This window comes from Prionailurus viverrinus, chromosome C1 (assembly GCF_022837055.1).
Source record: "Prionailurus viverrinus isolate Anna chromosome C1, UM_Priviv_1.0, whole genome shotgun sequence".
NCBI lineage: Eukaryota > Metazoa > Chordata > Mammalia > Carnivora > Felidae > Prionailurus > Prionailurus viverrinus.
The window spans coordinates 165781694-165807023 of record NC_062568.1 but is presented as its reverse complement, the minus strand read 5'-3'; the positions used below and the strand labels follow the sequence as shown (position 1 = coordinate 165807023).

The 25330-nt window shown below is 44.4% G+C and overlaps 1 protein-coding gene and 1 long non-coding RNA gene across 15 annotated transcripts in view; one reads left to right on the top strand and one right to left on the bottom strand.

Moving 5' to 3' along the window:
* FGGY (FGGY carbohydrate kinase domain containing) overlaps window positions 1-25330 on the top strand; it is a 425323-nt gene that overhangs the window by 390136 nt on the left and 9857 nt on the right. The gene's annotated exons all lie outside the window — the stretch shown is intronic.
* Window positions 21731-25330, bottom strand: part of LOC125173290 (uncharacterized) — a 58547-nt gene continuing 54947 nt past the window's right edge. Inside the window, exon 3 of the long non-coding RNA XR_007154983.1 lies at window positions 21731-21810. This is a non-coding gene — a long non-coding RNA (uncharacterized LOC125173290). The remainder of the gene's footprint in view (window positions 21811-25330) is intronic.

Below are 25330 nucleotides of genomic sequence, written 5' to 3'. Positions count from 1 at the left end.
CTGGTTTTGGCCATTGGGACTCCTCAGATGGATCCTTTATCTCTCTGAAATAACCCCTCATTTCGTTTGTTCTTTTTTATTGCTTCCTTACTTTCTGACACTACAAGATCCTCTAAGCTCATTTTGTCTGTTTCCTGCCCCAGCACCAGAATCAGCCACTCTCCATGGAGCCCTGATTCTTTTTTTGCTGGAGGGTGATAACAAACACCAAGATCTGGGCACTAAGTGTGCTCATTGCTACTGAGCTGTTGTTGCTTCCTAGAGCCACCCTGTTGACAGTGTGAGCAGATACCTGTGTGTGTACTAATCTATGTGTATACCCATATCTATAAATATTTACATACGTAATCATCTCTGTCCACATTAAGCTAATCATTAGTTTATACTTTATCTCCAACACTAATCTCTTATCACATGAGTCATTCTAGCTTCCCTCTCTTGCTTTTCTGTAAGCTTCCACTCAAGTAGTGAGAAGCCTGGCACCTGCCATCTACCCTGCCTTTTCTTAATTATCCAGTTACAATATACAAGTGTAGAAATACCAGAAGTGTTAACTTTATCAACTGGAGTATATTGGTGATGTACAGTCTCTGTTGCCCTGTATAAACTCTCCTCATTTCCAGAGTTACTTAGGTCAGTCCCTTTATCTCCCACAACCGTCAGTGACATTGACAGTGACATTGACATTCATATGTTTGTAATACAGTTGGATGCCTTGTCACATATAGCACTTTCCATTATGGGTTATGCAGTGCATGATTCCAATTATGTGACATTCTGGAAAAGGCAAGATCATTGGGGCAATAAAAAGACCAGAGGTTGCTAAAGGCTCAGGGAGAGTGAGTCACAGGGATTTGGGGGTGGGGGTGTGGGTAACTGGTGAAACTATTATGATACTGTCATTGTGCATGCATGACATTGTGCATTTGCTAGAACTATTGAACATTGTAGCACAAAGTGAACTTGAAGGTGTGCATTGTATCAAATGTCTTTTCTGCCTCTATTAATAGGATTATATGGTTTTTATTCTTAAACCTATGGATGTGATGAATTCATTATTGATTGTTGAATGTTGAACCATCCTTGCATACCTGGAATAAATCCCACTTAGCTGTGATGCATCCTTCTTTTTATACTTAGTTGGATTTTATTTACTAATATTATGCTGATGATTTTTACACCTATATTCATGAGAGATACTGACTTTTGGTTTTCTTTTCTTGTAATGTAGTTACGTTTTGGGGGAATAAAAAGTTACACGCACATTTTCACCTGTGGGGTGTTGGTGCCTCTAACCACTGCGGCGTTCAAGGGCCAAGGGTGTATCTCCTTAATGTAGTTCCTGACTTTCCATATCAGGATGTAAACTCATGAAAAACCAGGGGCTATGTCACTTTTACTCACTGCTCTTTCTTCAGTAGCTAGAATAAGTACCCTGCTCAGGGTAGGTGTTTGATAAATATTTGTTAAATAAATTAATCAGTTGATTTTTATGGAGCACATCATTGTACTAGGCACTGTGCTCCGGAGGGAGAGACAACAATGAGAAAGAAAATGCCACACATCTACAGTTGTCCCAGGGGTGGTAGGGGGCCATGGTGGATAGACACTTAAGATGGAAAAAAACAACAGACTGGAGCAGAGGATAGGGAGGTATTGAAGTGTAGAAGACACTCACCTGAGCTAGCCTGGGCAAAAAGAAGGTAAGACATTTCCAGAAGGGGAAAGCACCGCCTGAGTTGAGTTGTCGAGAATGCGGTGACTAGCCTCTGTGAGCAAGAGCTATCCTGGTTGGGAGGCCAGCGCAGGCCCGATAAAGTCCATGGCAGACGATGTGCGAAGTGATTTTCTCACCCCACCTCATGTAACCCATTAGTGCTCCACACAAGGCAGGAACTATTAACTCACTCTACAGTTCAGAAAGTCCAAGTGACTCGACAAAATGTCACCCATGCTGAGTGACGACGGAGCAAGTCTGTTTTCTGTCCAGGGCTCGTTTTCTTTCTGCTACATAGATGACTAAGGCACGACTCAGGCTCTGGCGAAGGAGCCAAACACAGAAACAGATCTTTATGGTTATCAGTGCTTCCTTGGAATGTGCTTTATTGTTGTTTTCTTTAAGACTTCGGCCCTAAAAGTAGTAAGCTGAAAATCAGGGCTGCTTTGCGAATGCCCACAAACCACTGGGGGGGGAGTTTTGTCAAAGAAGGCGGGAAAGAAAAATAAATGTGGGCTTCTGCTCTTTAAACCTCAGCCCAGTGAGCCCGGCTTCCCGGAATACTTCAGGCCGCTTCAAAGGCCTATTGTGGAAAGTCTCCAGATGTGCGTGGAAAACCTCACTGGGGAGCTTCCCAGTGAAGAGGGCTTTTAAGCTTGAACTGAGATGAAGGAAGTTGACGTGATGAGTCCTACCAGGTGGCCCGTTTTCTGAAGGAGCCCAGATTCCACCACGACCTTAGGAAGGCAGGCTGGGGGAGGGTGGGCTTAGCCAGTTCAGCTTCCTTTGCCAAAACGGCATCTTCTTTGTTTGCAGAAAGCAGTGGTCTTTTTTGCTGTAGTGAGAGGTAGGGGGCACTCAAGAAGTGATTTATCTACCTGTAAATTGTTAGTGACATCTTGTGAGGGCTGGATGGGGTTTCAAGAGTAGAAAAAGTCGAGGTCCTGAATGATCCGTGCCAGTCCCAACCAACGATGCCTCTCAGTGTTCTGAGCAGCAGCATCCTTTGGATTTTTATCCTGATGCTTTGCCCTGCGTCTCCGTTAGAGCTTTTTACCCCGTACCCTATATCTGTCCTCAGTTTGAGGCCCCATCTTCCTTTTGCTAGGCACTTTGAAGTTAGAGAGACTCAGGTTTAAATCCTGGCTCTCTGGAGAGCTGTCTCATCTCGGACAAAATAACTTTAGCGGCACCGAGCCTCAGTTTCCTCATCTGTAAAAGGAGCGTAAATCTAGCCCCTGTAGCATCCTCTGACTGGGAGGAGGAAGTGAATTGCCGAGTTGACTCACACAAAGTGCTCGCACGGTGCCTGGCACAGAGGAAGGATTCAGTCTGCTTTCATAGCCTTCCTCTTCGATCCAGTCCTACGTTTGGGAAGGCAGGGGCAGTCCCATTTGGCTTTGACTGTTCCTTCTGTAGCTTTTCAGATCCTCTCCCCGCCGTGTCCATATGCGCTTAGCTAAGTATTTTGAGATCACAGTGTATTTGGGGGAAAGTCCTTTTGGCTACAGCTAAAATTAGGTCTCTCTTTTGCTCCTCTGTTTACCACCCCTCTTCCTATTTTAACTAATTAGAAGCATTGACACTAAGAAACACTTGAGAGAAGTTGGGAGAACAGCTGGGTTCTAGATACCAGCAGCTGCTCCCTCGAGGCTTAAAAGCGTGGGAAAGAATGATCCCGAGTCGGGGAGGCAGCAAGGCGAAGGTGACAGAATGCCGAAGTCCGCGGCTTGGCAAACGGAGCAGGAGTCGGGGTCTTACCACCACGTCCTCGGCCTTCTGCTGAGAGGGACAACGACAGAGAGAGCAGTGGGGGCAGGGAGAGAGAGGGGGGAAGCAAGAGACCAGGGAAGGAAAGCACTGAGGAGCTCCACTGGTTGATCGGTTATGTAACCGGGTACTTCTTGCAAACCCCTGTTCCCCCCACCCCTGGACTACTGCAGGGTTCTCCCAGCTGGGCCCGTGCTCTAGGCTGCTTCCCCACTGCACCCAGAGAGGCCCCGTGGAAAGGTCAGTGTCACACCCCCCCAAGACTCCTGCAATGGGTTTCCACTGTCACATTTAGGAAAACTTCTAGAACTCATCACATGGCCCCTGAGTGCCTGGCCGTGCCCTCTCCCACCACCCCGGTAGTTGCTACAGCTCAGCTTTGTTGCCTTTTTGTGCATGCCCTTACTTCACCGGGCCTTCCTTTCCTGGAGCCAGATTATCTAGGTTTCTCTACCCTCCAGCTATGTGATGGGCAAGCTCCTTCACGTCTCTGGGCCTTATTTTCCTTATCTGTAAAATGGGGACAATCATGGTATATTGCCTCACAGAGTTGGTGTGAGGGTTTAATGAATACTTATTAGATGTTTAGAATCGTGACTGGCACATAATAACTGTTCAGTAAGTCTTACCTATTGCTTTTATCATCACTGTTATTGTTGTTATTGTTTCTTTTATTCCCTTGGCTGTAATGCTGCCTCTCCCCCACACACAGATTTTTCTTGACCTAATTCTTCGTCTTCCTTCAGCTGTGCGCTTAAATGTCACTTTTGGGGACGAGGATCCCTTGACACCCCCCCACCCACCCCCATCAAGCTAATGTTCCTTACACAGCCCTTTGTCTTTCTTCTTCATAGCACTTACTGCAATGCGTGATGACAGATATATTGGGGGAATGCTTGTTGACTGTCCGTCTCCCCTACAAGGCTCTAAGTTTCCCAAGGACAGAGACCGTGCTGATTTTGTTCACCAGTGACTTCCAGAACCTAAAATAGTGACCGACACATGGCAGATGTTCAGTAAACATATATGAGGGGAGGGAGGGAAGAAGAGGAGGAGGGAAGAAGGAGAGAGGGAGAGTGGAAGGAGGGGACAGAGGAGAAGGATAGGAAGATAATTAGGAAAAAGGAAAAAATACTTGTGAAGCCCACTCTCCTTGAGATCTTGTTGTCTCCCGTGCCTTAAGATACGAAGGGGCGGCAGAGCACTTTTTTGTCTCTAGGTCCCTCTCTCCTCTCTTTCCCGTATCCCACCTTTGGGACCCTGCTCTAGGCTTCCTCATCTTACAGCTAGTTGATATAACAAACATGTGCCTTCTGGTATATCTACTATTCCAGTAATCCTTTCTTGCCAGACATAACAAATGTATAAGCATTCATTTTCTGGACATACTGCCTTCGTTAAACTGTCTTAGAGGCTGAAAACTCCAGGTAGTGAGGCAGAGAGGTAGGCAAGCTTTTGGTGTCACCGTTCCCTGAGGATCTTCCTCCTTAGGACTCTTCCCCCAACCCCACAGAACATTTCAAAGGTAGCATGGCAGAATTTGGGGATCAGGAAGATTTCCATCTGACCTCATCTTTGCCTGTTCTCTGCCAGACTCCATGTTACATTCTAAACCATTCCATGACTGGCTGTGATGCCAGACCACCTATGTCCCTGCTGTCACCGTATCATGCAGTTCATGCAGCCTCTCTCCTGGGATGTTGGCTTTGAGCGTGAGGACCGACCTCGCTGTGACCCACCTCTCAGAGGAGACCTGGGAACTCTTTTCTCACGGTGGACCACCCAGAAAGGTTGACTGGAACATCATTTTATTTATAGGGGTGAAATACAGAAATATAGTTTAAAGGATAAAAAAAAAAGAGGACATGATACAGCATGATACCTAGAATGTTTTACAAAGGATTACAGTCTTGTTTAACAAATGGGCTTGAAGAGGCTTGCTGAAGGGATGCTGACTCCATAGTGCTTTAGCAAAATATATATTAGTTTTAACGAACTTATAAACGAACATGCTCTCATTTCAAAATAAAAACAACATCCCAGGTCATAGAGATGTTTGCAGAATTATATTTATCTAGCAACTTAGAAACATGCCAAAAGCAAAATAGATTCTCTAAGGAACATGCTGGGATCTTTTATATCTAGATCTTTTTTTTTAATATGAAATTTATTGTCAAATTGGTTTCCATACGACACCCAGTGCTCATCCCAACAGGTGCCCTCCTCAATGCCCATCATCCACTTTCCCCTCTCCCCCAACCCCCATCAACCCTCAGTTTTTTCTCAGTATTTAAGAGTCTCTTATGGTTTGCCTCCTTCCCTCTCTGTAACTTTTTTTTTCCCTTCCCCTCCCCCATAGTCTTCTGTTAAGTTTCTCAGGATCCACATAGGAGTGAAAACATATGGTATCTGTCTTTCTCTGTATGACTTACTTCACTTAGCATAACACTCTCCAGTTCCATCCACGTTGCTACAAAAGGCCGTATTTCATTCTTTCTCATTGCCAAGTAGTATTCCACTGTATATATAAACCACAACTTCTTTACCCATTCATCATTTGATGGACATTTAGGCTCTTGTATCTAGATCTTAAGGATCGTCCTAAAGATAATCATAAATCTGTGCCTCAGTTAGGTAGTTTCTGGCCCTAGACAGGTGTAGAAACTATCAGTTCTCAAATATCAATCCTAAGAGGGGAGTCTTTTCTTCCTGGTTCCACAATGAGGAATGTTGGGGTGCCCTGAAGCTCAAAGCTACACTGAGACCCATGCTTTTCACACCTGGCCCAGAACTTTCAGGGCCGCCCTGGAGGGAAGGAGAGCCCAGCCCATCCTGATGGCTTCTTCCAATATCTCCTGTTCCACCTTCTTCTCTGAAGTGCAAAGCTCTTCTACCCTCAAGGAAGACTTCATGGAGGAAATGGCATTTTAGATTGACCGTTCCTTCATCCTTCTGTGCATTCAGCAAATATCTTTTCAGGTGAGCACCACCAACATGTTAAGCCAGGCACTCCAGTAGGAACTGCAGACAGTCCCTACCCTCATGAGATTGATGGTCCAATGGCAAAGGCAAACACTAAAGAAATATGTGTACATGTGACCAATATACTTGTTAGTGGGGAGCAAAGGGGCTGTGCAGAGTGCAATGAGAGTGTTTGGATGGGATCTGAAATCTGCAAAATGTGACTTGTCATTCCTCCCTTTTAGAATGGTTTAAACCAGTGGCTTAGGAGGGGTGGGAGATACATCGGGTAGGAGAGGTTTGCCCTAGAGGGGAGATTTTACTACTCATAGATTGTTAATGCATATGAGAATAAAAAAGAGATGGATCTTTTAACTGATTTTATTATTATAATTTAATTCTCTAGAGACAGTGCACCCCTCCCCTCATTGCCTATACCCCAGGTGAACAGCTCCTCCCACCCTGCCCTTTGGTAGCCACCGAGTCCAGGAAATGGATTTTACTGCCTGGGTTTGAATTCTGGACCTACTACTGTTTATTCACTGAGTGATCTTGGGCCAGTTATTTATCCCTGTTCACCCCTCTTTTCTTCCCCTGTAAAATAGAGTTAATAATGATAATACTCATCTTTTGCAGTTGCTGTGAATATTGATGAGGAAGTTCAGGTTCTGCATTCTGGCCTTGAAAAGCTGCTGAGCACTGCCCAACCCCTTCTCCCCCCCCCCCCCCCCCATCGAATTGCCTGCCCAAATCTTAACACTCCTGGCTGGAGTCCCCCCTCCTGCCCCCCCCCCCACAGATAGAGGCTTATAGGATCCCAGGCAAACATAGTTTCTTACTTCAACTAAGAAATGTCTGTGCACAAGAACCCTGCCTTTGCCAATGGCCTCATAACCTTCTCTCTTGGCATGCATTCTCCTGTCCACCACCCTAGGGAAACTGGGAAATGCCTCCATGGAAAGGTCCGAGCCACAAACAGTGTGTTGGGTGTCCCGAGGCTGCTTTTAAAACTCACGGATTGGGGCGCCTGGGTGGCGCAGTCGGTTAAGCGTCCGACTTCAGCCAGGTCACGATCTCGCGGTCCGTGAGTTCGAGCCCCGCGTCGGGCTCTGGGCTAATGGCTCAGAGCCTGGAGCCTGTTTCCGATTCTGTGTCTCCCTCTCTCTCTGCCCCTCCCCCGTTCATGCTCTGTCTCTCTCTGTCCCAAAAATAAATAAACATTGAAAAAAAAATTTAAAACTCACAGATTGTCCAGAGCGTCTGTGGCTTTAAAAAGAAAAAACTAAAAACACAAAGTGCCTTCACATCTCAGGTGTAAGTGCCAGATCTTGTAGCACGTACAAGGACAAATCCACTTCTTACTGAATAATAGAGCTTGACACGCACATGACTGGCTGATGTAAGCTTTGGCCAGGTCTGTGAAGAATTTTGCGACATTATTTCTCTTGATGTTCTTTTCTTGTAGCTGTTGTTCTCTGAACAGGAGGCCAAGCTGAGGTGCTCCTTCTTCCTTACCCCATGACCCTGAATGAGCCCTTTCAGATGTAGAGAGGCAGACTTTAAGCAAACACCTCTAGATGCAGGTTCTCACTCTGCCTCTACCCAAGTGGGGAAGATGCGTGGGCCCAGAAATCTAAGGGTCCTTCAGTATTTCCCACAACTCTTTCTCCCTAACACCGCCACCCTATCCATCACCAAAGCCTCCTGAACACCTCTCATATCTGCGTACATCTCCCTCATGTATCACCGCCACCCTGATTGCCTCCCTAGACCTCTGCACCTGGCTCCTGCCAGACCGAATGCCGGTGCTTTAGGAAAGGAGACTGCAGGGTCCCCGCGGTGTGGCCCCAGCCTGCCTCCGGGTTCTGTCTCCTCCACACTTGCCCTCACTCCATCTGTTCCAGTCGCACTGGCCTTCTCATTCCTCAAGTGTGTCATTTTCTTTCCTTGTAGATAGTTCTGTTCTCTGCTGGATGCATGCTCATGCCTGCGCATCCTTTTACTGTCAGCCAAGCCATTACATACAGTATACATGCATGCATGCATATACCAAATTACACATACATACATATCGTACATAATGTGAGGCGGCAGAGACCCAGGAATGCCAAAACCCTCCCCTCCTTGCCTCTCCACACCCGGAAACCCCATACCCCGGGTCAGGAGAGAACCCTCATCTCTCAGATTCTGACTGCTCTTTGACAGAGGAAAGATCTAGAGACAGCCGCCTACACCACCCTTCTCACACAGCTTCTCCTCATGCTTCTGAGCAGAGAGGGCCACAGCAAGAGGCTGTGGACAAGGTAATTTCTTGTTCTCTACTTGCCTCTGACCTGACAAATTATTTCTCAATTATCTCAGATTAATTTGGCTTTTTCAAATAAGCCTGCAAAGCTTTCCTGCCTAAACTATCAAACCCAACCTCACCTGTCGGTCTGGTCATATCCAAAATCATTCATTCAAATAATTTTTGTTCTTTTGGGTTTCACTTTCACGGGCACAGAGACTAGTCGGGAAGGAATAAGGGCAGAAGGAGAGGCGGGGGGGACAGATGGTGAGAGAGAGAGAAAGAAAACCTCTCAGAGCAGTTTGAGGACATTCACAAAAAGAGGTCCACTCCCTCTTGCCACCACCCCATAACACTTTTCCTGACCCCCTCAGGAATCTCTCTTCCACTTACCAGCCCTCTGGAGTAAGGATTAGGCCACCTTCCTTTCTTAGCCATCATTTGGTCTCCGGTGAATTTGACTCAGCCCCCCACCTTTTTTCCCCACCCCTCTTTAACTCATGAGAAGGAACTGCAGCCTGGGAGTCAGGAATCCCAAGTTCTAGTTCAAGGTTTGGCATCCATTGATTTTGTGATCTTCCGTAAGTATTGTCGGTGTCCTCCTCTGAGGCATTCTCAACACCGTGGCATTTCACCACTGAATCCACCGTGCACAGAGGTAACCAACATTTGTGAGCACTTGCTTCATGCAAAACGTCATCCTAGGATTAACGATCCCTTCTCCGCTCACTACCCCTGCAAAGGCAGATGGTACTCCTGTTTTACAGAGAGGGAAGATACCACTCAGGAAAATTAAGAAACCTGCTCAGGGCCCAGGCTGGGAAGAGAAGAGGGGGGTTTCAAACCCAGGTCCCAGGTCCGTGTCTTTCCAGAGCTCATGAGCCATCACACTAAGCCGAGGCCCAAAGAGACTGTAGAAAAAGAAATCAAGATAACTTCTTAAAAAACGACAAATAGAGCTCACCCTCTTCATTCCTGCATTATACAGAAGACGGGATGCCTTTCTTGGATTTTTTTCCTCCATGCACACCTCTGCTTGGGAGCCGGGAAGAAGGAAAGCACACATTGAGACTTCAGGTAGAAATACGTAAAAGCTGGAAGCCCAGGACCAGAGGACGGAAGAGGGCAGGGAAGGCTGCGGCCCCACGCAGGTGTCAGAGCATCCCCAGCCCAAGCCCTTTGATCTGCAAGGAGCAAACTGAGGCCAGAGAGTTACAGAGTTTGAATTTACACCTTTTGCAGGTGGAGAGAAGGGCCTAGAACCCAGGTCTCCTGACTCCACAGAATCACCCACATCTAATAAGTGTCCTCCATTCAGAAAGAAGAACCTTCAGAACATCAGTTCGTACCTACCTAAAAGCCACACCGAGCTATGCTAACAGGCTCTGCAAAAAATGTTCTCACGGCAACTCCCAGCTGAGCACACAAAGAAGCAGGTCCCAAGGAACACTGTAAGGATTGTCTGAAGGGATCTATGCTGGTGAGATTACAAAAATCATAATATACGAATAAATGAACATATGGAAGAAATCAGCAAAGCCCTCTCCTCCTTCCCATATGTAAACTCGGCCTTCGCCTAAAGTCATTAAGCAAACACAGATGCGGCCAACCCAGGCACCAGATGGCAAACGAGAGTTGGAATAAGTGGGAAAGAAAGCTCTCAGTGTTTATTCAAAGAAGGGAAAAAAAGCCATGATCCAAATTGCCGCAGCTTCCACAGAATGGTCACCTGGGGTCACCAAGGCCCAAAGGTGACCAAAACAAAACAAAAGAAAAAAACCAGGAGTGACCATGATTGGGAAGTGGTAGGAAAACCACCACTAACTTCAGTGAATTGAATGCAGCGTCAGAAGAATGTGACAATGCTGGGAAGTGAAGGAAATAGTTAAAGAAAAAGGAGCAGAGATGGACAGGGAATGGAGGGAATCAGCTTTTGCTACGCTTACATGTACCAGGAGCTTTGTATCCTTGGGCTGATTTAATGCTCACAATGACCTATCAGGGGCTGGCCAAATTTTCTAAATGAGTAAGTTTTACAAATGGACCAAGAGAGATGAGGCTCTCAGGTCACATCAAGAATTCCAAGCTAGCTGTTTCCAGTGATTCCTGGGCACCACTCCCTGCTTTGCAGCTCTGATTTCTAATTGTTTATCCTATTGTCAGACCATGTAATATTTGACACAGCAAACATGGCCCTGGAAAGATTCCATTTATCCCATCATCGCTGAGCATTAACCATGTGCCCGCCGCTGGGAATACACATGGGTTATATCCATGTGGCACTCACAGGGGAAGTCATATGGCACTTTCTCCCCCATCTGCCCATACCACTGGGTATAAATAAAAAGGTGACCTATTCAGGTATTGCCTTAAGGAGAAGCCAGAGCAGACATATAGAGTGAGGAACAGAGCATGCCTGAGAACTCGATTCCACTGTTACTTCGCTAAAGACACCCTTGTCTTTTCCTTACCTTAGCTCACTTCCTCTCTTAGCATGTGCATGTGGGATGAGCTTCTATAATGAAAATACCCAAGGGCATTCTTGCTTTTAAGTGTGTATGAACTTTTTTTTAATTTGTTTTTAATGTTTATTTTTTTTTGAGAGAGAGACAGACAGACAGAGCACAAGCAGGGGTGGAGCAGAGAGAGAGGGAGACACAGAATCCGAAGCAAGCTCCAGGCTCTGAGCTGTTAGCACAGAGCCCAATGCAGGGCTCAAACTCATGAACTGTGAGATGATGACCTAAGCTGAAGTCAGACGCTTAATCTACAGAACCACCCAGGCGCCCCAAGTGTATATGAACTTCTGTATCAGAAGTAGAGAATTCTAATAATGCTTCGGTCTCAATTAAAAGCTTAAGTGAATATTAAAATATGCCCCTGCCCCCACAGTTCAGTCAAACTGTTTATTTGCTCGTGGATGCATCAGTAGGGTGGAAAACGCTTTCAAGCTAGATGGACATGTCTCTTGACTCTACCACTAAATATGTTGTCTTGGGCAAGCCACATTACTGCTTTGAGTTTCAGTTTCCTTGCCTGTCAAACAGAGTTAACATGCATTTTGAAGGGCTGGTTTTATTTTCCTCTTGCCCCTCGTCTCTTTCCCCATGGCCAGTGTCCACATGACCGTTTTTTTTTTTTTTTAATTTTTTGTCTTACCGAACCTCAAAGCAGGATGAGTTCAGCTTTCTTTTTCTTTTTTTAAAAACTTTTTATGTTCTATTTTTTATATTTGAGAGAGAGAGACAGAGACAGAAAGCAAGTAGGGGAGGGGCAGAGAGACAGAGATGGAATCTGACACAGGCTCCAGGCTCCGAGCTGTCAGCACAGAACCCAACGCGGGGCTTGAACCCACGAACCGTGAGAGCATGACCTGAGCCGAAGTTGGATGCTTAACTGACTGAGCCACCCAGGCACCCTGAGTTCAGGTACTTATCCCTTCCTAAAGGCCACTGAGCTCTGTAATAAAACACTGTACAACCATAAGGCAGGCTTCTGTCATTGTATATTGTCCCTGGACAGCCTCTCTTACCCTGGTGTTTAGTTGAGTTTGGCCAATGGGAGGCGCCAGCAGGAGCTTGGAGGAGATATGGAAGGTATCCTTTCTCTCCTTGCTGAGCTGACATAGGTTGACTGATCTATCTACTGTGGACCACCATTCCTGCAGGTGACCTTCCCCCTGCATCTTTCTCTCTGGGTGTTGGAAGTCTCTCCCTCTTGTTACTCCTGCCAGGGCATTAATGGTTCCCCACTATTGCTAGTCATGGGGTACTTGTTTCTTTTCCTAAACCTTCCTTTAAACAAATCCATGATTAAGCTTTACCTCAGTTACCCAATATGAGTGTCCAGCTGTTTTCTGATGGGAACCTAACATGTCAGCTCAATTTCCCATTTTCTATAATAACTACATCAAACCTCCCCGATTCCCAGACGTATCTTTCTTCTCACATTCAGACATATGACCTAGTTATTCTCAGTCACCATCCACCTTGAAGAAAAAATAGAAGCCATTAGAAAGACACCTGCCATCACATCGCACAGCTTATGTCCAGCGATGTGCTGCAGCTGATTCACAACTGGCATGAGAGCTGACCACGCATGTCTCTTCTCCACTCCGTGTCCAGGGACATCACATGAGTAGCTTCCTGTGGGCCACAGAGGAATTATTTACGCTCGAGAAATTGGCAAATGCTACACAGTAGGGCTATTGTTATTCTTATTTTTTTGGTAGAGCCAGTTGCTAACATTTATCAGCACACCATTGCTTATATCCCGACTCAAACTTTGTCTCCTTCATATTTATTATAATGGAAGAGCCTGTTATCAGAGGCTTCGCCATCCCCCACTGCCTCTGACAGCCCACTCAATCCATTGTCCTCTCTTACTCCTGTATATGTGGTAGCTCCTTCTCAGCACCGTTTACACATGCTCCAGACTTGTCCCGTCCAGTACGGCAGCCACGAGTTGAATGTGGTTATAGAGCTCTTGAGATGTGTCTGGTCCAACTGCAAATGTGTAAAATAGGCACAAGACTTCAAAGAGTTACTATGAATAAAAGAACATAAATGTTGAATAACTGTGCCGATCACTCGTGAAATGGTATTTTGGGTATAATAGCTTAATTAAAATGTCATAAAATTAGTCGTTTCTTTTCACTTTGTTTTAAGTGGCTACTAGGAAATTGAAAATCACCTAACTCCCATTATTTCTTTTCGACAGTGCTACTGCACACACTCTCCTCTTAATGAAATCCCTTCTTCTACCTGTCAGCCCCTCCGATTATTATCTTCTCACAGTCAAAAATGTTTTAAGAGATGGCTGTCCTCACCATCCTGATTTTCTTGCCACTCCCCTCTGCCTCCTTAACCAAGGATGATCAGCCCTTTATGTCCACAATTCTGCCCAAATTGTCCTAGCCTAGGTTACTAATGCTAACCTAGGCCATTGCTCAACACAAAGGGCTTTTCAGTCATTACCCTGCTTTATGTTTAGCAGCATTTTGCAACATGGGACACTCCTTGCATTGAAACACTCTTCCACTGACAACATACATTCGTGATCTTCCTCCCGCTGCTCTGAACACTGCTTTCCAAATTCACTTGCCAGCTCCCCTCTCTCCTCCTCCCAACCCTACACGTTGGTCTTCTACAGGATTCCGTTCATCTCATCCGCTTCTAAGAATCCATTTACTATCTGCATGTCAGCAGCTCTGCAGCTGTCCACATCACATGTCCACTTAAAGCACTCACAGGCATCTGAATATAAATATGTTCAGATTTGCACTCATCATCACCCTTGCCTGCAAAACCAGCACTGGCTCAGTCATGGCGCGATGTGTAAATGGTGCCACGTCTACTTAATCTCTCCTGCCAGAACCTCAAGGACCTTGTGAACCCACCTTTGCTTTCCTTTCCACTTCAGTCTCTCACAGTCACTTTCTAAACTGCATCTCAGGTCTCTTGAATTCTTTCCCATGGCTGTAATTACACACTCACCACCCTAGTCTGGGCCACCATCATCTCTCTCCTGGACTGCTCCAGGGGCCTGCTGAATGGTTTGCTTGCCTCCTCTCTTACCATTCCCTAATCTACCCATCAGCCATAGTGATCTTTTACAAACTTGAGTAGGATCACTCTTGCTAAAAACCCTCTAGTGGCTTCCCCTTCACATCAGCATAAAGATTTACAAGGCCATCCAAATTCAGACTCCTGCTTTCAGCTGTAGCTCCATCTCTTGTCACTCTTTCTGTTCATTCCATCTACTCTTGGATTTCCCTCATTGCTTTGAATGCACCATAAAAGCTCAACTTCAGATATGCATCCCATCCCGCTTAGATACTTCTTTATCAACATTCTTTATGGAGCCGATTCCTTTTGCACTTATAGATCATTCCCTAAGCACCCAGACTAGCTTTATATACCTCTGACCCTCTCCTATAGCATCTGTATTGCTCTCGTAGAGTCTTAAGCTCCACGAGGTCAGAGATCAGTGCTGTCTGGCTCAGTGATGTATCCACAGTATCCACAGGCCTAGCACAATGCCTGGCACATAGTAACCATTTGTTAAACCGTAAAGCTAATATTATCTGGCTCAGACTTCCCAGTTTGTAGAAGATGAAACTGGGATCTAACGAAAGGAAACAACTTGTTCAAAATTATAGAGGCTAGACTAAGGTTAATGCAGGACCAGAGCCTCCTGATTTCCGGATCACTTCTCTTTCTAGTACATCATGTGCCTGTCTATAATTTGGTAACCAGAGAGAAGTGGACCGAATTCCCTATGTCTTGTGAAAGCCACAGAAAGCTCACATTCATAAACACAGCTGACATAGTTGTTGTTTTCTATGTTTGTTTTAACTAGAAGGCCTAGAAGTCCAGTCTAAAAATAAACTCCATGTTTCTAAACCTAGAAGCTCCTGAACTTTTATTCCCAACAGCCCCTATTCTACTCATTGTTCATCTTCCTTCCACTGATGAACCAGAGGCATCAGCTGGTGTTCGGTGTTGGATGGTTTCTTCGTTCCATACTCTTTATCACTCTCTGGCCCAGGCAGCATATCACATGTAGCAGAAGATTAGGAAGTGCTGTCTTTAAATAGTAGCACGCAAGAAAATATTGCAGGGTCTTATGAAGTGTGGGGGTGGAGATGGATATAATAATTATAAGAATAAAAATAACCCTAGGGGCACCTGGGTGGCTCAGTCGGTTGAGCGTCCAACTTCAGCTCAGGTCATGATCTCACGGTTTGTGAGTTCGAGCCCCGCGTCGGGCTCTGTGCTGACAGCTCGGAGCCTGGAGCCTGCTTCGGATTCTGTGTCTCCCTCTCTTCCTGCCCCTCCCCCACTCATGCTCTGTCTCTGTCTCAGAAATAAATAAACATTACAAAGTTTTTTTAAAAAAGAATAAAAATAACCCCAATTTTTAAGCTATTACGTTGTGCCAAGTACTAATTTAAATGCTTTGCATGCATTTTCTTTTTTATCTCAGTAACTCTGTGAGTAATTATTTCTATTATTTCTACTTTGCTGATGGGTCAACTGAGGCACAAAGAGGTTCGTAAATTGGCCATTCAGTTAGAAGAGCCAAGGTTCCAATCTAGTTGGTTCAGAGCCCATAACCATAACCTTAATTGTGACATCCGACAATGAAGAATATGCTGAACTGGCAGTTAGAAAATAACCAGAAAAGTTCAACTGAGGGAGATCCCAAAGTTGCTGTATAGATTCCTCCTGATTCATTCATTGTTTCATTAATCCATGTACTCATTCATTTTTTCATTCTCTCAACATGCATTTACTGAAGAGTTACTTTATATCAGTTATTAGGAGTACTGATAAAAATTGATGGCCTCTGTCCTCTTAGATCTTATAGTCCAGTTGGAGAGACGTATAAGTAAATAGATGTGTATCCTGCTGTGTGATAGGTGCTAAAATGGTGGGAAACCTTAGGGCATTGGGAACAAAGAAAAGCTTATAGACCAAATTAAAAGGATACCACAATTTATCCAGGACTTGCATTCCACACCTTGCACTCTCTTTCTGGTTTCTGCTTCCTCCCTACCTTACTGGCCTCCCTGTTTCCCTCCAGCCTGTCTCTTACTTTGGTCTTTTGGTGTCCCCCCACCCTGGCCACCTGAACTCCTGGCTTTTGATAGATCCTCTCTCCTATCTTTTCCCTCCTGAAGTTGGTTTGAAATGAATTCTGTCTTTGCCAGAGGGACTCCTGTACTGCAGACGGTCAAAGGCCAGCCCCAGAGGCTAAACCAGTGTATCCAGAACCCACCTTTAATATGACTTTGGCCTAGGAAAGTTGGATATCCAACACAGGGAGCTTTAAAGAGTATGGAGGAATGGATGTGTGGATAGATACCCTGTGTCTTAGATAATTTGGATATTTACCAGCCTAAACAGAGAGAAATTGAGTCAACATTCTTTATAGCTCAATCATTGTGCACTATATTCATGGCACCATGTTTTGATCCTTTGCTACTAATTATGGTTCCTGATCTTTTCACCAGAAAAATCTTTTCTGTATGGAATTAACTTTGAAGCAGGCAGTGTAAATTTCTAAGATGTTTAGACCCTGAGAACTTTAAGGATATTGCACTTTCTCAAATTGCAATCTCCCATTGACCTGTTCTGTCCTAAACAAGATTTCTTTCTTACAGCCATGAACAGAGCATATCCTGGCCAAATGATTTTTGTGAATTTGAAGTACCAGTTGAATTTTGCAACTAAGAGAGTATTTGTGGCGATTTCTATTCATCAACGTGTTTGATATAATAGATGGTAGATTCTACCCTCACTACTGAAGAAATTATACCCAGAAAGGGTCTGTGGATTGAAAGAAAAGGAAGGGGTTGAGAATCAGGAAATTACATGAGGTGAAGGAGTACATTTGGTAGGAAGGATGGAACCAATGAGAAAATTGGACTGATGTGCAGTTGAAGCCAGAAAATGGCTGTTAGGGCATTGGAATATACCTAAGTGTAGCATTTCCAGTAGATGATACGTTTCAGAGTGTGGCTGTGGGGATGAGTGCTGGAGTAAAGCAAAGATGAACCATCCTGGAGTTGGGAGCATTTTGAAACCATAATATTCAAGCATGGGATAGGTCTTGTAAATAGATGCTTCAGTGTTCCAGGATAGTGACAGATTTCCAGGTAGATGGGGACACTAGGTGATCAAGGTCTTAGCTTCATTTAACATAGGGATGCAGGCAAGAGGCCAGCAGTCACAGCAGTGAGCTGCACAGGAGGTAGGTACGATTGTATGTCTGTCATCAGGTGGTATAAATCTCAGAGGAGCAGAGCTTTTTGCTTGTAGATGGAGGAATAATTGTCTGGAAAGGATTATGCAGAGCCATGTTTTGACTCCCAACAGTCCCCGAGCCCACCCAGTCTACCAACCGGAAACACGCACCCAAGTATATGCTTGTTACCTCTTGGCATTTTTAAATAAAGCTTCTGGAAGAGTAAGGTTTGTTCCAGCTGATGGGCAAATAGTGGTAGTAATAATAATAATAGCTGTGTACGCGTAAGTATTTCATCCACAAAACAAACCTATGAAATAAGTATTAAAACTCCCATTTTCCGAATGAGGATCTTGAGAGTCAGAGTGCTAAATGGCAGAGCTAGGATTTGAATTATGGTCTCTGTATCACTGAAGCCTTTGTTCTGCAGTGAGTGGTTAAGAGTACAGGTTCCAAAGCTGTGCGTTTTCCTCATATTTCTAGCGGAGATATGAAGCAGGTAAAGTGTTTAATACATTGCTGGACCATAGTTAGTACTCAATAAATGTTAGCTACTACTACTGTTGTTGTTGTTGTTGTTGTTGTTGTTGTTGTTGTTGTTGTTGAGTTATAGATATTGTCATGTCAGTTCCACTGCAGAGCTCTCAGCCAGAAGTGGCAGGACTCCTTTTCCCCAGCCAATAATAGATTCTTAGATGGGTAATGGGTTGCAGTTTTGAAGTCTGCAATGTCTGATGCTTTTAGTAAGAAGCTTGATATTTTTGCTTTCAGAAAACCCGTAAGAAGCGAGTCAAGCTCAGGTAAATAGGATGAATACTTGCTCCCCTATTCATGTTTGGACCCAACCCCTTAGCAGCCAGGCCATATATTAGGACCCACCCTCAGAAGATTGCAACAATGGTAGGTAGTCTTTCCTGTTGTAGGAACACTCCCCTGGGCCATATTTGCTGTGACTGAATTTGGAATGACGCTGCCCCTTGCTGGAGAACCACAGTGGGTATGTTTCTTCTCAGGGTGGACCTAGTAAAACCCTAATAAAATGTACCACGGGGAGTAACTGCTTTACTTGTCAGCTGAGAGTTAATCAAAAAAAGACATGTGTATCGAACCACCAGATTGCAGACCTGGCGAGACTTTAAAGATAATTTAATCCAACGCCCTCATTTTACTGATAAGGAAAGGGAGTCCCAGGGAGGGGAAAGGGCTTACTCAGGGTCATACAGCTGGCAGTAATTTTGTTTGTTTCAAAAATTAATATGAACAGTCTTTCTATACATCAATGAATCCACTTTCCTGCCTTTGTAAACACAATAGAATGACCGTAATTGAATTTGTCTTTGACAGTGGAGAAAGCAAGCTTTTAGAGTTTTACACAGCCCCAAAGTCATCAGGGAAAGATAAGTTGTCATGAACTCACCTGAAGATCTGCCTATTGACTGACTGTGAGCTCCTCAAGGAATAGGCCTGGTATTATTCATGAGTTAAAGCAAGTTTTAAATCCTGCCTAAGCCACTTATTAGCTTAGGCAAGTCACTTAACCTCGATGAGCCTCTGTTGTAAATTCAGATAATAAGACTTTTGTTTCAGAATGTTTGTGAGCATCGAATGAGGCAAGATGTACATAGTGCCTTGCTAAAATAGGAATTCAATAAGTGTATATGTTCAGCAAACGTTTAACTAATGCCCTGCTAAAAGCTAGGAATACATTAATGAATAAGAGAGCCAAGGACCCTGCTTTTATGGAGCTTAAATTCAGGAAGGAGGAGTAGAGGTGGGGGCCACAGAGGAAGAAGACAGTAAATGAGGATGCAGATAAATTAACAGTAATAATTTCAGGTCATGCTAAGTGCTACGAAGGGTTTTAAAGACAAGCAAATGAGATGATCTGATAGAAGATGTTTGGGAGAAGTGGATATTTCAGCCAAGTGGCCAAGTCTGGCTTCTTTAAGATTATATTTGAAGAGGGCCTAGGGGGACCTGGGTGGCTTAGTGGGTTAAGTGTCCGACTTCGGCTCAGGTCATGATCTCACGGTTTGTGGGTTTGAGCCCCACTTTGTGGGTTTGAGCCCCATGCCGGCTCTGTGCTGACAGCTGGAGACTGGAGCCTGCTTCAGATTCTGTGTCTCCCTCTGTACCCCTTGCCTGCTTACACTCGCTCTCTCTCTCTGAAAAATAAACGTTAAAAAAAAATTTGAAGAGGACCTAAATCATATGAAAGATCCAGACAGTCAGAGATCCAAGAGAAGGGCATTCTTGAGAGAGTAAGAACAGGCAGGACCCAGTTTGACATGTTCAATCAATAGCAAAGATGCTGGTGGTTTCCAGCATGATCAGCACAGTGAGTGAGGACAGGAAATAAGGTTGGAAGCAACAGCACAAGCATGATCTCCAAGTTCTGGGCCATTCTGCAGAATTTGAATTTTATTCAAAAAGCAGTGGGGGTCCATTGCAGTTGTTAGTAGTGAGAGTGACTGTAATAGAGGAAAAACTAAAGATTTGATCTTTGTCCGCGATTCCTGGCACAGGGCTCCTAAGATCCTTGGAATCTCTGGCATGAAAAGAGTTCTCTTTTGTATACTGATGAGATGACTGGCAGCTGGTGGCCAGGGGCCACAGACAGCTTCTGCATGGGCTGATTGAGTCAGTGGCCAGTGATTTTATCAATCAAGCCTATGTAATGAAACCTCCATAAAAACCCCTCAACAACAGGGTTTGGTGAGGTTTGAGTGGCACACCCCAAAGGGCATGGGAGTTCCACACCCCCCCCCATCCCTTAAACCTTGCCTATGTATCTCTTGTATTTGGCTGTTCCAGAATCACATCCTTTATCATAAACCAGTAATAGTAGTGAACGGTTTTCTGTGAGCCATTCTAGCAAATTATCCATCCGAGAGGGGGATAGCTGGTCATGGGAACCTCCAGTTTATAATCTATCAGAAGTACAGGAGAGTCCTGTGCCTGGCATCCAGAGTCGGAGGTAGTCATGGGGGACTGAGCCCTTAAACCTCTAGAGTCTAACGCTACCCCCGTGTAGTGTCAGAATCAAATTGAATTCTAAGACACCCAGTTGGTGCCTGGAGAGGTAGAAAATGGATTGGTGTGAAGAAAAAAACCTACACATTTGGTGTCGGAAATACTGTGTGTGACAACAGCCCCAGGAGACAAAATCTAACTTACTTCATTCATTGATTCATTCAGCAAACACTTATGGATTACCTATTCTGGCCAGGCACAGTTCTTAGTACAGTAAATGAATCAGATAAAAATCCCCGGCCACATGGAGTTTGCATGCAAGTAGGATAATAAATATGTAAAATTCGTGGAGCATTTATTCCCTGTGTGCTGGTAGTATTCTAAGTGCTTTGCCTGAAATACCTCATGTGATCCTCACAGCAGTCCGATGAGAGGCATATTATTCCCATCCCCGTTGTCAGAAGAGGAAACAGACGTACAGAAGTTAAATCATTTGTCTGGGACAATCTAGCCAGTCAGTAGTAAAGCCCAACTTCAAACTCTGGCAGTCTGCTATCGTCAGTCAATCATTTTAATCCCTGCACTACCTTTTCCCTCCCTGACAAATCACTGGGACTGGCCCTGCTGCTTTTAGGGCACCAAAGTGGAAGTCAGGAGACTAGTTAGGATATGGTGGCCAGAGAGTGGGGTGCTGGAATTTTCAGCCGTGCTGCAAGGAGGTATTGTTATTCCCACTTTACAAATGGGAAAACTGAGGCTTAGTTCAAACGTCTAGTGAGTTGGCAGAGCCCAGATGCAATCCCAAGCCCACGTCAAAAACCCCAAAATCTTTACATGAGCGTCTCCATTTCCTGCAGAACACCCCCTCCTTTATGATCAGGAGGCTGAATTGAGGTCTATTTGGAGTCGAGATTTCAGAGCTGGGCATTTGCATTTGCTTATTTCTTTTTGGTAGGCATTGTATAATTGGAAATTAAATACAAATATTCCAAGAATACACATATACATGTACAGTGTTGTTTCTTTTACCTTTTACAATTTTTGCTTTGGTAGATAGTATACGTAAAGTGAAATGCACAGATCTTAAGCACACAGTTTGATGAATTTTGGAAACTATATATGCCCAAGTAATCACCACCCCATGTGGTGAGTAGATAGGTAGGTGGATTTATTGACATATAGATAGGTAGAACTAAAAATTATAAATGAAGTGCAAGTCTTCACATCATGATTAATAGTTACGTCTTCTCCCACTCTTTCCTTTCTCTCATCCCTCCTTGCTTCTCAATTGACTTTGTTGTCATCAATGCATGGAGGTTACACAGAATACCAGGTGCAGGTCAAAAGATGACTGTATGAAAAAAGAAAAACAAAACAAAATAAATAAAAGAACAACTAGCCATTTCTTCATGTTTGCTGGAGGAACAAAATCACATTGCTATACTTTCTGTTTTTCTATGGAGGGGTCATGTGCCTCAGCCCACACATTACCATGTGAACTTGTTTTCCAGTAAAATGACTCAGAGTTCGTCAAGAAGGCAGATTCATGTATTTCAGAGAGCTATGTGTCAGCATCTCTGGAAAAAGGTATGGTGTACTGTATTGGCATATCATGCGTGCGTACACACACACACACACACACACACACACACACACACACACTTATTCATTTTCAGCCAGGGAGCTCACACAATTAATAAGCAGCAGAAATGGGATTTGAGCTCAAGCCTAGGGGACTCGCGGGCCAGGCTTTTTGCATTACAGGGAAGACAGGAGCATTGAGTCTGAGTGTGAGGCTAAGCAAAGGTCCAGAGTCAGAGCTGGGGGCTTGAATTCTGGCTCAGCTACATATTGGCTTTATGACCTTGGGCATATTTCTTACACTTTGCTCACTTCCTTGATGCATAAAGTGGGCATAGATGACAATATCTATGTCATAAAGTCGTGTTAAGGATTAAAAACGTCCTTTACATAAAGCTAGTAGCACAGTGGGCAGCATAGAGTAAGCACCTGGGAAATGTTGGCTTGAACCAGTAATAAGGCAATGGGAGTTGTCTGCTAAATCAATGGGTGCCACACTTTTTGGGTCAGTTAAAAAAAAAAATTTGAGCTTGGATTCTGAACACATGGTAATTTACTGATGCAGAGGCATAGATGTGTTCTACTATGCTTGTAGATTATGTATACTGTAAAGCAGATGAAATATAGCTGAAATAAAATATTTTTAATACTTGCCTATCATGACACTTTCATACTAACACTATGCAGCGATACCTAAAGGTATATTTTATATCTATGGCCAGGTGAGTTTCTAATGATTTTTAGTGTTTTGATGATTTCTGGACGATTTTATATGTGCCTGCATATCTATATCTAGATAATTTTGATTTCCTCCCAAGTCTTGTCTTACCTGACCAGGTCTTCATTGCTCGTAGATTCTAACATGAAGAGGCTACTACCAAATAAAAGTATCACCATTTTCTTACTCCCTTAGATCTGAATTCTCACCATTACCTTTAATTCATTGACTGAATGTTTTTCAGCCACCTGCCCATTTTGCAAAGGTTGGTGTAAATAAGACCAGGCAATACGTGTAAAGCCACTAACCTGGAACATGTAAATGACGACACGGAGCAAGTCCTTGGATGCTGGGAACCCCGGGCCAGCACCCTGCTGTCATCCCCTAGGTGTTGTAGAGATCCCATATTTCTTTTAAGAAACCTCACACATCTTACATGATACGTGTCTCTCCTTTGTGTGGACCAACTCACCACCCTGCTGACAATCTGCATGTTAAATGCTGGTAAAGCTCCACTCATTTCTTTAGACCAGAAATCGTATAAAGGGCACTTCTAATGTGTTCTCCTGGAATCCTGATGAATCATTTCGTGCACTCCTTGGAGTGCAGGTGTACCATTTTAGAAACACTGGCTTACCTGATTTGACATTGCCCCTGTGATGCAAGCCCTCACCCTTTCATTCAGCGACTCTGCAAACATTAACCAAGCCCCTGTGAGTACTAGGACCGTGCTAGGCTTGACCCCCGCAGTGCCGCGGTTCTTGCCTTTGGGGAGTATGCAGTAGAACCCTCACCAGGCTAGATCCTGATTATTCTTCCCTGTGGACCGTGACTCTGGACACTGCCAGGCTTGCAGTGCCCTTTGGTACCTAGGCCTGGATTATCTGACAGCCTTCCCAAATTCTTAAAGCCATTGTTTTCCCTCCCCTGGCTAGGGGAGAAGGTACCAGTTCCTGCATTCCTCCGATGGCTGATATCAGTGTGTCTGCCACTCACTGAATGCCCATCTTCGTGAGTGCTGAAAAGCCCCATTCTTTCCAGCCTAATTTCCCTGGATAACTCACCCCAGGGTAGCCTAAAGCCCTTTGCTAGCTCCCAAGCCAGGCCATAACACATGAGAACTGGGTGTGTCCTGTGCCCACACAGGCCTGGTGATTGCCAGTGCTGCAGCCGGAGAAGTGGTGAGCAGTGTGTGTGGACTGGTATCTCGGCCTTGACACGGCAGGGAAGGGTCAAACCCCATGAATGCGGTCTTTCATGACCATGGTACAGGGCCCCCATTTTTTCCTACAGAAAGCCTCCACTTGCTTTCAGAAGTGACGATCCAATGTGAACTTTCATGGTTTATTTATAGCGCTGCCTTATAGAGAGAAAGAAAAGAAGTGATTAAAATGTGCTTTTACAAAATATTTTGTTTTTAAAAGGCTTTCATTGTGTGGGCAAAAAGGAAAGAGAAAAGTCACTGCATTCATTGTGCTGTCTAGACTCTCAAACAAAGAGGGTAGCGTGCTGCAAATTAAGATTGTCCAGCTCCTGCCTGCCGACAAGAAGTATGAATTTTGAGGCCAACTTCAAACAAACCCTTTTGAACAGAAATATATTGTGGGGGGGGGGGTGACTATATTTAGCACGTGTCAGCATTCCCATAATAAATTCATATTGTTATGCTGTGGTAATTTCCAGATCTACTGCAGCCAGTGGGTTCTTGAGGTTTTGGCTTAATGTTAGTTATTTGGAGAAATTAGAAAAGCCAGCAGTGCTGTTTCTGATGACAGCAGTGATTCTCTGGGCATTCTCCATATTGGGTCCAATACCCATAATGAGGCCTGCCTCCCAGGAGACAGGGGAGAGGAGCACGAGTCGTTTTGAGTGCCTATGTAAGCATAACTTTTTTTTTTTTTTTAGAATGCAGTATTTTTTTTATCCTTAAATGATCAAATCCACAGATGTCACTGTAGAAAAATTAGAAAAGAGAAAAAAAATTACCACCCATGCTCATGAGCCTGTTAATGTTCTAATATATTTTCACTCACTGTTTATTGTGCGTATCTAACTCGTGTTTAGGACAAACGTGATTCTTGAGACAGAAATGAGAAACGACGATCTTTTTCACTCCCACTGCCCCCTAACACTTGTGCAGTGGGGCTAGTTTTTTCTCTGCCCTGGTAGTTCCGTTGCTTTCTTAGATAAGTACACAGCCAGCCTCGGGTAATGCAAGTTTTATGGTCTCCTTAAGTTGTGAGACATAGCCCAGATTCAGAAATTAGAATATCAAGGAATATATAATAATCATTACATGAGTTTTATCCCAAGGTAAGACATCTCCCCACTCCCCAGCAAGGGTCTGCTGCACATGACAGGACATAACTGTGATCAGTGTTCTCTCTTCCTCATTCCCTCTCCCGCATATTTGTTTTTCCTCTTGTTCCTAGTTAGACGGTGGAAGGGAAGAGAAGTCAGGGGTGTAGAAAGTTCTCATGTGATCAGCTCCCTTAGCCTACTAGGTGTTTGTAGCTAGGCTCCATCAGAGATTTCTTTTTTTCAATTTTTTTTAATGTTTGTTTTTGAGAGA